Below are 11405 nucleotides of genomic sequence, written 5' to 3'. Positions count from 1 at the left end.
TGGACCTCCTTGGTAACTAGTTCGTAGCAACATAAACAGTGTTGCTCAAGAAGATTATTCTTATCATTATCAAGGGGTCGCTATATTTGCGGTAACTGGTGGTGAATCGTTAACGGACAATTTCATTGCCAATTTTTCTTCGAAGTGCCTGGTCGTGTCGTCGATTAAACCTTCTGTATATGAAAGCAAAACAGAAGAGATTAGATAGCAAAATATGCGATAAACGTAAATTTATTAAGAATGGCGGTTATATCGACTATAGTGACTAAAATTATGAAATTCAATCGGATTTCAATCGCATCTTCAGATATGTTTCGGAATTTTGGTAAAATAGAAAGACGACGTATTGAACTTTACACTTATTACCAATATGAGATTAAGACCTAACAATAACAATCCAAGCCGCCACGTCAAAGTTTTTATTTTCGGAAACTAAAAATTAAAACATTCACAATGTTATCTATACCAACATTTCAATCATCTTGTTGTTTTACTGTGTGTTTGACTTTACCCAAATGTAATCAGCAAGAGATGAGAGTGCAGCGCTCTACGCTTGTGTTTGTGTCGCGCCGTTGCCTTGCTGTGTCAGTGCAATGCGATGGTGTTCTCGTGTTAGCCAGAGTGAAGTGAACAAGAGATAGTGAAAAATTTTGTTCGCAATCGGAGTCTTTGCAAACAACAAGCTGGAAAATAGTGCAGAAAACCCGTCGATTCGTGCAGAAAAAAGTGAGGTGTGTTAGCTAGTATCGGTCTAAAATCAGCATCTGCTAAATTGCGGTGATTTAGTTGGCAGGGTTCGTCTGTGCGATGTTAATTCCGTGCCAAGGTTCCATTTTGCTTAAAACGTGAAAAACATGATATTCTCCAGTCCGTCTGTCAGAAGAGTACAAAGTGTTTCAGATTGCGGAAAATTTGTGTGTGCAGTGCTTGTCTGTAATCCTCTTCATTACTGGGATCAGGTGGAGAAGTGTTTTCTAACTACGGCTGCTACGAGGGCGGATCTGCAATTGAAGTGCTAAAAATTTCCTGTGGTTTTGGGAACGGGGAAGAGACAACACCCGCCCTGCACTCCGTTCCCGACAAACAACGTTTCAGTTTCAGCAGTAGCCTGCGCCCTAGAGCTGACCATTCTGGAAAACCAATTTGTGTGAGCCTTCGGTAGTTTCTGATTTCGGCACAAGTGCAATCCAGACATAAATCCTATCGTCATAGATCAAAAACTGAATAAGCTGAAAATTCTTGTCATTCGGAATGGTCCTTGACTTACACTGGGGCTACCGAATTCGGATTCGGATTCCGAGTCCTTCTTGTGTAAGCAAATAGGTAGTGTTTCAAGGCCGCAACCAACAGCGGACCAACACCAACTCCAACCGAGGCGTAATCCCGGTCTTTCCCATGAAATTGTCAGTGGAAAAAACGATGCCTGCCATGCCATGGTTGTTGGGCTTGGTGGTGTGTTTCGCGAAGCCGCAGCAGCAGTAGCAGGGTCTTGTTTATTGATTTTCCAACAGTTTTTTTCCGCTTCGAATCAGCCGTCCGGTTTGCGGGAGAACGGTAGAATTAGCCGTTTTCAGAGTAATGCTCGTTTGATTGATTGGACAATAATTTTTAATAGGAATGGGATTTTATTTTTTAATATTTTAGTGAGATAACAAAATTGCGACGTTTAACCATACTTGCTTTGGAAATTTTTATGTCGAATTATGGTGGACTCTCTAGAAAACCCTTTGCCGGTTTTAACTTAAAGGAATTGAAAATCTGCTTATCATTCGAATGAAAAAAAATTCTGTTCAAGTGGCAAAATTTCTGATCAATTTGTATAGAAAATACTAGTGTTTTTTGTTACTAAATTGATTGCAGCAATGAATTTTTTCTGCTTACATTACCAGAAAACTAGAATTTCGGTGATGGCATCGGATCCTGTCATTTTTTAAGTTGTTCAAGTGGGCATCGTAGCCTGGTTTATTTGATATGGATTGCGCGTCCCTAACCTCAATTTAAAAGCAAAAAAAAAATTGAATAACATTGGTTATTAAAAATAATGACGGAATCATTTTACAACAGTGCATAAATCGAATTATAAAAACCCAATTTAACAGAAAACAGTAGCCTAGATTTTGTATCACGATTTTGCCCATAAGTTTATCGTCCTGTAGGGAACAATTGTATCGTTCACCGCTGATTCGGCTTCAAAACTATTGGAACGAAAGCTCCACATCGGAATGTAGTAACCAGACTTTACCGTTTTTCGTTTTGCATTCAGTTCGATGCTTGAATGAGGGTTAATTAATATTAATTTAACATAATGAATTCCAAATTTAAATGGACTTTCGTTGTATTTAACTTTTCTGATTGCGGTATTCGATTATGAATTCATTCCATAACTCGTAAATTGAGCAAACATTGATGTGTAGAACGAATAATATTTGTTCTGGGCAATGATTGGAGGTAGAAGAACAACACAGAAACCCAAGATATGCTTTAATATTGGGAAATATGAAAATTTTCACTAGGACTTTCAATTGGACTGTTGCTCCATTTCAATTTATTAATCGATTAATGACCCAGATAATTGAATAAAATTCAATCGATTAGTTTGAAACTAATATTCTATTAAAAAAATAATCAAATAATTTGAGAAAATCGGAAATATTGACAAGTGCCCAGTTGTTTTTCGTAGGTTACCAACGATCGTCTTAGAAATGACCCTTGATCCTCGCTACATGGCACTGAAACCTCCTCTTCCCCTAGAAAAAGGATGACAACGAGATCCAATAGCAAAAAATCTTCTATGTAACAAAAATATTTCAGCCAATCGGCCACGTAAAGCTTGTACCCGAAAAAGCATGAAAAAAACGATCTACTTACAAAATTCGAGTCCCGACTGGAGACCACGTAAGCAGGAATGCGTTTTTGACTGAGCGCATGAGCATCACAATCGATATTTCCTATTCGTCGGAGCAAATTCTTTTTCTAATTGCGAGAGATCTGTTCGAACTTAATCCTCTTTATAATTCGATGACATGACACTTCATGACCCTCGTGCTGAACAAGGAACTGTATGGACATTACAATGGTAGCTCTGTTCAATTGAATCGCTGGTATATTTCTCTTCAGCATTCAGGTTGTGAATTCTAGAAATAAATTCTGAAACTGAATTTTGGAAGTAAATTTTTAAATTGGATCCAGGAATTGAGTTCTGGTTCAAAAGACGTGTAAATTTTGTATCCAATCTTGAACTCGGTCGTGCGAAGGAAACGACCCTACTGAGTTAAGATGGGACACTTTTAACTTGAAGCAAATTGGAAGTCTGTCAAGTCACGGTAGAAACTTCTTTGAACGGTTAAACCCGCTGCCTTCGTACAAACTCCACTAAGGAGTGAGTATAGAACGGAAGCTTGGAAAAAACACGTTCTAGAACTATCTGAGCGAGAGGATCAACGAGGATGAATAATTCCTGAACTCCGTGCGCAAATCAATTGATTATTGCAACGAACGTTAGAAATCTTCAAAACTGAAGAACTATCGTCAGATTGCCAAGAAGGGATTTTCGAAGTAGTGACTACGAGAACACTCTTCCAAGGAATGCTTGACTTTATTCAATTTTCTTGGGTTTTTATACAAGTTTTCAGCTTACATATCTAATAACAAATTCTACTAATCGCGTATGATAAAATGAGAAGGAATGAATCCAACTTTTATTGCACCTCTTGCTGATATAACCTATGCTCAAAACGTTATCTGCGCCGGAATGGCTGGCCTATTCGATCGGTCCTTTCCCTACGCTCAAAACGTTATCTGCGCCAGAATGTCTGGCCTACTCGATCGGTGCTTTATCTTTTATTTATTTAGGTTTCCTGCTTTACCTGGTAAGAAAATTCTTCTGATGCGTTACAAGACGCTTCCAAAATTCCGGATCGGAGCTCGGATCTAAAATTCCGGATCGGAGCTCGGATCTAAAATCTTTCTAAATTCCGGATCGGAGCTCGGATCAACAGTATTACTGACACTAGCATTCAAATGGAAGGAAATACCGACAATAGATCTTTGGGATCTGATTTTAGGTTCTTAAAAGAACCGTATCGTTGACTTCTTCCATGTCGAACAAGTTCAAAACCATCATCCGTGTGCGAGAAAGGCAAGCAAGCGGGTATGAGTTTTCCTACTTGATACGAAAAAAGAAAATTCCAACATAAATTGCTGATCTTATTTCTGATGGCACGGAGGAAGAATAATTGTATTTTGGGAAAAACTCGAGATTATCGCGATCAAAATTTCATCACTTTCCCACTTGATTTAAATTTTAGAATAAGACGTATTCGCGTCAAGAATATAGCAAACTTGAAACGGATTCTATTTTCCGTTTCGTCTTCGACTTATCAGAGGTTAGCAGTTTATGTTGAACTGCTAACATCATCTAACGGTTCAACATTAATCGCTTAGCAGACACTGTCAAAACGGACTCTTTCTTAGTTGAATATAGTTGAATCACAGACTATTTTCTATCTCATTCGAAGATAATATCCTAAAAAGCTGACCCTAATAAGGCAATGTAACAATTGAAAAAAAATGTCTTAGTTTTTAAGTACTTGGCATTACATTTCTTTTGTGGAATTTGACCTTCCTGTTTCAACAGATTTCGCAGCCGATTCATAGCGTACAGAATCATTGCAAGGCTAGTACTACGATCCCACTGACACTGAGAATCCTTCCAGATCGGGGCTCGAACATATGACAACTGACTTGTGCCTTACGAATTAAATTGCCAACCACAAGAAATTCCTTCGGCATTTTAGACAGCAAAAATAATCAAAATTTCTGAAAAAATACCAATAAATTTGAAAATACCTCAAGCACCATAAATACAAATATAATCTAGAGAAAATAGCAAACATACAAAATAGTAAAAATAGCAAAATTAGCCAAAATGACAAAAAATACCACAGATATTACGAACTAGCAAAAATGGGAAAAAAATGCAGAAATACAGGAAATAAAAATAAATGAAAAAATAGCGAAAACAGAAAATATATCAATATCAAAAATACCTAAAATAACAAAAACAACTAAAATATAAAAAATTCCAAAACTTGCAATAAAAATAATAGCAAAAATAACCAAAATATTTTCAAAAAAAAACAAAAAATAAACAGAAACAACAAATGTAGCAAAAACAGTCAAAAAAGTAGAAAAAGCAAAATTACCAGTAATATAAAAAATACCACAAGTACAAATATAATCTAGCAAAAATAAAAAATGCACTAATAGCAAAAAGAAATAGCAAAAACAACAAAATTACCATTAATAGCAGAAATAACAATGATAACAAAATTAGCAATGACAAAAAAACAGAAAAAAAAACAAAAAATAACATAAGTAGTGTAAACAGCAGAAATAGCAAAAATACCAATAAAATCAAGAATACCACAAGCATCATAACTACAAATATAATTTAAAGATAATAGCAAACATGTCAAAGATAGTAAAAATAGCAAAATTAGCAAAAATGGCAAGAAAAAAGTACTATAAACTAGCCAAAATTTTAAATGAAAAAAATGCGTAAATAGCAGAAATAACAAAAGTAAATGATATAAAAATATCGAACACAGCAAATATACCATCAATATCAAAAACTGCTTAAATACAAAAATACCACGAGTATAAATATAATATAGAAAAAAACATAAATAGCGAAAATAAATGAAATAAAAATAGCGAAAACAGCAAATATACGAAAAATAATAAAACAGCGAAAGCAGCAAATATAACAACAATTTCAAAAATACCCACAATAACAAAAGTGGCAAAAACAGTCAAAATAATAGAAATAGCAAAATTACCAATAATAGCACTAATTTCACAAGTATAAAAATCTATTAAAAGTAGAAAAAATGCACAAATAGCAGAAATAGAAAAAAATAAATAAAATAAAACCGCGAAAACGGCAAAAACACCAACAATTTCAAAAATACCTACAATAACAAAAATAACTAGAGTATCAAAAACAGCAAAGGTAGTCAAAAATGCATAAATAGAAAATACCGATAGTATCAAACAAATAAGTACAAATACAATCTAGTAAAAATAGAAAAGAATGCTCAAATAGCAACAACAAAAATATAAAAAATCAAAAAACTTACAAATATAATAAAAACTACAAAAGTAACTAGTATAACAAAACTAACAAGTGCACGAAAAATAAATTTAACAATAATCAAGGTAAAGTTTTTTGAAGAATCCGAAGAAATATTCATAAAAATATGTTTAATATGAGAAAGGTATCATTACACCACTTTAAAACAAATTATGAATTAAAACATGTTTTTTTAACATTTCGCAAATTTTCTTTCATTTCTGATTATTTTCCGTAGAGCGAAATTCATTTAATTTGAAACAATCCTAAAAAATATATGTGTGATTTTAACTCTTTGCATTTCTATGTGTTTGGTTCTACATGCAAATAACTTTAGTCCAGGACTCAGGGAGGTGTTAACTCAATCGAATTCCGATGACCCATTTCGTATACAGAGCATATCGTGTTCCGAGATCACTAGTCCACCGAGCAGCCCCTCCTCAATGCAATGTTTGCTTCAAATGGATGCAAACATTACGGAAAGACTCGATCCCATGCAATTGGCAAATAAATCGACGCGTATTTAGATTATGTTTTTCAGTTTTGTATTGACAGTTAACATTTTCCGATCTTACCAATACTACAGTTTGCATACAATTTCCTGTCTTACCAATCGTATCCAAATATTCAGTCTTCGGAAGCAGCCAATTACACTGTTGCGACATAGTACGCTTACCGCGCTTTTATTTGAAGGGTTTTTTTAAGAGCTTGTTGATTTGAAATTTAAATAAAACATGCCAAATTATGAAATGGCCGATTTTTTTTCCTATTTGGTAGTTAATTTCTTGGAATTTAACATTTAAATATGATTTCGGGATTATGGCCGCTACGACTATTTTTCACAAAGGTCATTCTGGAGCTCTTATTTTTGATCACTTTTTCAAGCATTTGAGGGCGTATTTCAACAATGACACGTTGAATGTTGGTTTCTGAAGCCTCTAAAAATAATCGAGTGGCGTCATATCTCACGAAAGCGGAGGCCAATTCACCGGTCCATTTCTCAAAATAATGTTGTCGTTGAAATGTTCTTTCAATAAGTCGATTGTGATTGATTTTGTGGCAAGTACCATAGTAATGAACATACACTGAAAGCTGATCTAACATGAAGTGAACCTTATCAATGCAAATGTCAAGGACAAGGATATTTGAAAAGAACATATCTCGCCTGCAGACGATCGCAGACGACTAATTCAACCACGGTATGAAAGCTCTGTTGAAGTAGTTTTATATGTAAGTAGTCACATCTGCATCTTCTGCGCATTTTGATGATAGACAAGTTGAAATTTTGTAAAAAAAGCATGAAAAATGGCTCTATTCCATTAAACTGAAATGATAGCAGCATAGTATGTTTGAGAAAGTAGTGTAGTTTTTAATGATGAAAAACTTTGTACAACATGCAAAACTCATACAAATTCAAAATATATGTGTTTTCTTACGAAAACTGGTTTTAGGACACCCTTCTTAGAAAATACATTATATCATGAGTTACACTCAAGTTATGGGAATAGTACTTTCAGCAGATTTGTTTGAAACAACTTTCTGCACAGCTTTGTCGAAGTAACTTAGCCCCTATGTTGGCCATGAACTAAAATAATATGTTTATCTCACTTTTAGGGGGATTAATCACACAAATAAAATTTACAAAAGATGGGGTCTATCATTCTAAGCAACTTTGCTGAAGATACTGTACCTCAAAAACCACGTTCCTATCAGTTATCGATTAGGAGCGTGAAATTGCGCTTCTGAACCGCTGTGCCCTGGTTGGGTTCCAGTGTGACCGGATAACAAAATGTGTCAGGTTCTTTTGCGAAACTCTGTACCATTTCTAGATTACATCCATGAAATATCAAGAAAGTATGGCGTATCGCTACGACTGCAAAAAACATCAAGATAAGCTATGATAGTGAAATCTACATCTACCCGGAAAAATGTTCTCATTACCGACATTAATAATTGTTGAGGGTCAGTTGGTTCACAAGCCACATCATTGTCTGCTTCTTTTCTGTTGCTGTTGTTCTTCTCGAAAATATTGTTGAGGGGTTTTCTTTGCCTGTTGTCGTCCTGTCGTTCACTGTTTGGAGTATTGGTCTATCGGTGGTGGATGATTTTCGTTTTGTAGTTTCCGTGCAGACCCACCACAGTGCAAAATTGTCTGACCGTGTTCAACGTACCCAACTGGTTCGTAATTAGTCGGCACGATGTATGGAAGCTTGTGGTTAAGTGCATAAGTAGCACTCGAACACCCTTCTGGAAGGCGGGCAAAGAAAAAATATGTCACACCTCGTTGTTTGCTGCTGCAGGTGAAAGACTCGTAGACTCGAAGCGGCCAAGGACTAGAAGGAGCAAAAACCCGAGGGCGAGTTGTTGCTTATTCATTGAGTTGAATACCTTCGCCTGTTTTTGTTTCCTTTGTGTTGAATGGCCAATCAGAGCGTTGCTTTTCCGATCAATTGAATTCTTCCAGGTTCAACCTGACTGAATAAGACCGGGGACCTAAAGCAAAAGTCTTGATCTTTGCAATGAAGGGCAATTGCAAGCTTGATGGTGGCTTTCGCTTCCAGCAAGAGTATGTTGTTTTTCAAAGGTCAATCTGAAAACAACCCTCTGATCAGTAGATTTCTACATTTGATTACTTGTAGATGACATCACGTTTCGGTCCCCTCCCCCTTATTCGGTTCTCGTTGCATATGAACCGTTGCCATGAGCATTACGGATTTAATTTGAATCGAACCCCCTACCGAAACGGCTCGATTCTCACTGACCCCGAACCCCACATTGCTGGGTGCGTCTGCTGAAACCAATGATTGATACCACATAACTAAAAATGAGTGTGGTGTTTGGCAAAAAAATTGGATAATGACAAAAAACCGAAAAAAAAAAACAAACAAAAAAACCAGTGCGTCGTTTCCTATTACGCGCAACGAAGCCCGCAGCCATCGATAGAGCCTCGTTCCATTATCAGTCCGATGTTGATGGTGCTTATTCTGTGCCGACAGCATAAGTGAAAATGGGGGCACTGAACAACGGACGATGACCTCGTCCTCCTCGCAAACAGAAGTCCAAGTTCTGCCGGGTAGCACTCAAATTGCACACACAATCACCGCCGACCTCTGAGGAGTGGGGGAGGGGCGCGGGGGAGGGTTCGCAGAGCAAAAGCAGCTGGAAATCCAATTAATTGATTGATGTCAACTTTGTTTCCCCTGTGTTTTTCCTTAGATTCATTCTCTCAACCTGCTGCACCTCAACCAGTCGTCGTCCCCGGGCGGGAGAGTGTAGAATTTTCCGCCGAACGGTAAGGTTGGTAGGTAGAGCTAAGCAAACGTCCAAGTATCCAGTATGCAAAATCGACCGGCGGAAAACAAGTGCTGCTGCTGCGCTATGGTCCTAAGTTGAAAAAGGGGGAAGAATAAACAGTAAATTTGTAAAACGGACGACACGGCGCGACGCGACGACGATGAAAAATGGCAAAATAATATTGTGAAAAGAGCAGAAGCAAAAGTTCATCCAAGTGAGTGAACGCACCCCCGCCGCGCGGAGGCGTGCATGTGCAGTGATTGAAAGCTTTTTGCAAGCGACCGACAGCAGAAGCCGAAGAAAGAAAGAGAAGCAGTAGCAGCAGGAAAAAAGAAGTGTACCAAGTCAAAGTGTTGTTGTCGTTATTGTTGTTGGTTGCATTAGTGGAAAAACCGAAGAAAATCCTTTTCAAAGACGACACCCCAGAACAACAACAGAAAAGAAAAAAAAAACCCTCTATACATCAGTAGCGCACTGCGCTGCATGGTGTATGGTCCACCGTCAGTGAGAGGGGTGCGCGTTTTTGCGCTGTGGCCAACTTTCTCCTGTTGGCACACAGGGACGGCCAGGATAGCAGTAAATTCGCCGGCACAGGAAGCAGCAGCAGCAACACCAAAAACAACAACGTCATCGGAGGCAGTAAGGCGCAACAGGAAGGCGCAAGCAACGAAACGGTGTGTGGGTGGTGGGAGAAGCAAAATAGCGAGAGCCTGCTGGCAGCCACCGAAAGCCAGTCAACCGTATTTGTACAACAGTGAAGGCAGCAGCAGCAGCTTTTATCAAAAACTACACAAGCAGAGACATCACCGCACACAGCAGTCGTTGGCTTGAGCGCACATCAACAAACATAAACACACACACACATTCATAGTAACGCGCGCACGGGGCAACATTTTCCAAAAGGGTAAGTTTTCTCCCTTTTATCCATCCTCCTTTTATTATTATTGTACTGTCCCATCCCTTATTTCACACGGTCCCCGAGAATAATCGTTTCGAACTGCCATTCGGGGGTTTTGAACGAAACGATTGCGGTGTGCGAAATTGATATGGCACTGTGGAATGAAATGAAGAAAGAACGAAAAAAAAAATCTGTAACTTGGCAATCTGAAAATTGCCTTTTTTTAGAGAGTGTAAATCTCATTAAACTCTTGAAGGTTCGAACGGCATGATTAATGGTAGTGTTGCATTTTGTTGTATTTTTTTAGGGCTGACGGAAAAGTATCGATACTCAATTTTACCTTTTCTCATGCTGAAAAGATAATGATATTACCGAACCATTTCGCTCGGTTAATCAAATTTGGCAAATAGAGTTTCCTTGAGTGTGTGAGTCTGTTAAAAAATACTAGAAAGCACAACTCTACGCGATTATTCCGACTGTTGATGTAGAGAATAGATAATAAAAATAAAATTACTCCATGGATCATCGATGATTTGTCATACACTCAGATAAAATGATCTTCGTAAGTCATAAGAACGATTATTACCTTTTGGACATAAGGATTTTAAATGTAAATAATAAACATCTTCAAGACTCTTGCTTTTGATATTCATAGTCTTATGAATTTCACAAAAATGATTTAATTATTTTGTTCAGTTTTTATGATAATCATTTTTAAAATACAGTATTTCTGCACAGGCAAAATTCCGATTCTATAAATGAGCAAAACGAGTCATCATTTGGGGAAAAGAGTGCATTTTCATGTTATGATAATACACCATGGTTAAAAGTTCTCGGATCTATTTCGCTGAAATTTAAGCGTAACGCACCTTACAATGATAGGTATAACGTAAGGCGTGTCGCTTCTACAACGATGGTCTTCGCAACATAAATTCAGGCGTTATGTTTTTAAATATGAGGATGTCCAATATGAATTACAGGGTTGTTACGGTCGCGCGGATTTCGCGGTTTTATCGGATTTCGCGAATTCAGCGCGGTTTCTGCTGTCGTATGTTCGAGCCCCGACCTGGAAGGATTCTT

The 11405-nt window shown here is 37.4% G+C and overlaps 1 protein-coding gene across 4 annotated transcripts in view; it reads left to right on the top strand.

Annotated features, from left to right (window-relative positions):
- Positions 1–583: 583 nt before the first annotated feature.
- LOC131426180 (rho GTPase-activating protein 190) overlaps positions 584–11405 on the top strand; it is an 83183-nt gene continuing 72361 nt past the window's right edge. For 3 of the 4 annotated variants that reach the window (XR_009229063.1, XM_058588696.1, XM_058588694.1), the window contains exons 1-2: positions 584–731; positions 9350–10331. The gene's annotated coding sequence lies outside the window, so the exon portion shown is untranslated. The remainder of the gene's footprint in view (positions 732–9349; positions 10332–11405) is intronic. The other variant, XM_058588695.1, reaches the window with a different exon arrangement.

The sequence above is a fragment of the Malaya genurostris genome, chromosome 1, assembly GCF_030247185.1.
Source record: "Malaya genurostris strain Urasoe2022 chromosome 1, Malgen_1.1, whole genome shotgun sequence".
Lineage (NCBI taxonomy): Eukaryota > Metazoa > Arthropoda > Insecta > Diptera > Culicidae > Malaya > Malaya genurostris.
Note: the sequence above shows the minus strand (reverse complement) of the source record. Positions and strands in the feature narration are given on the sequence as shown.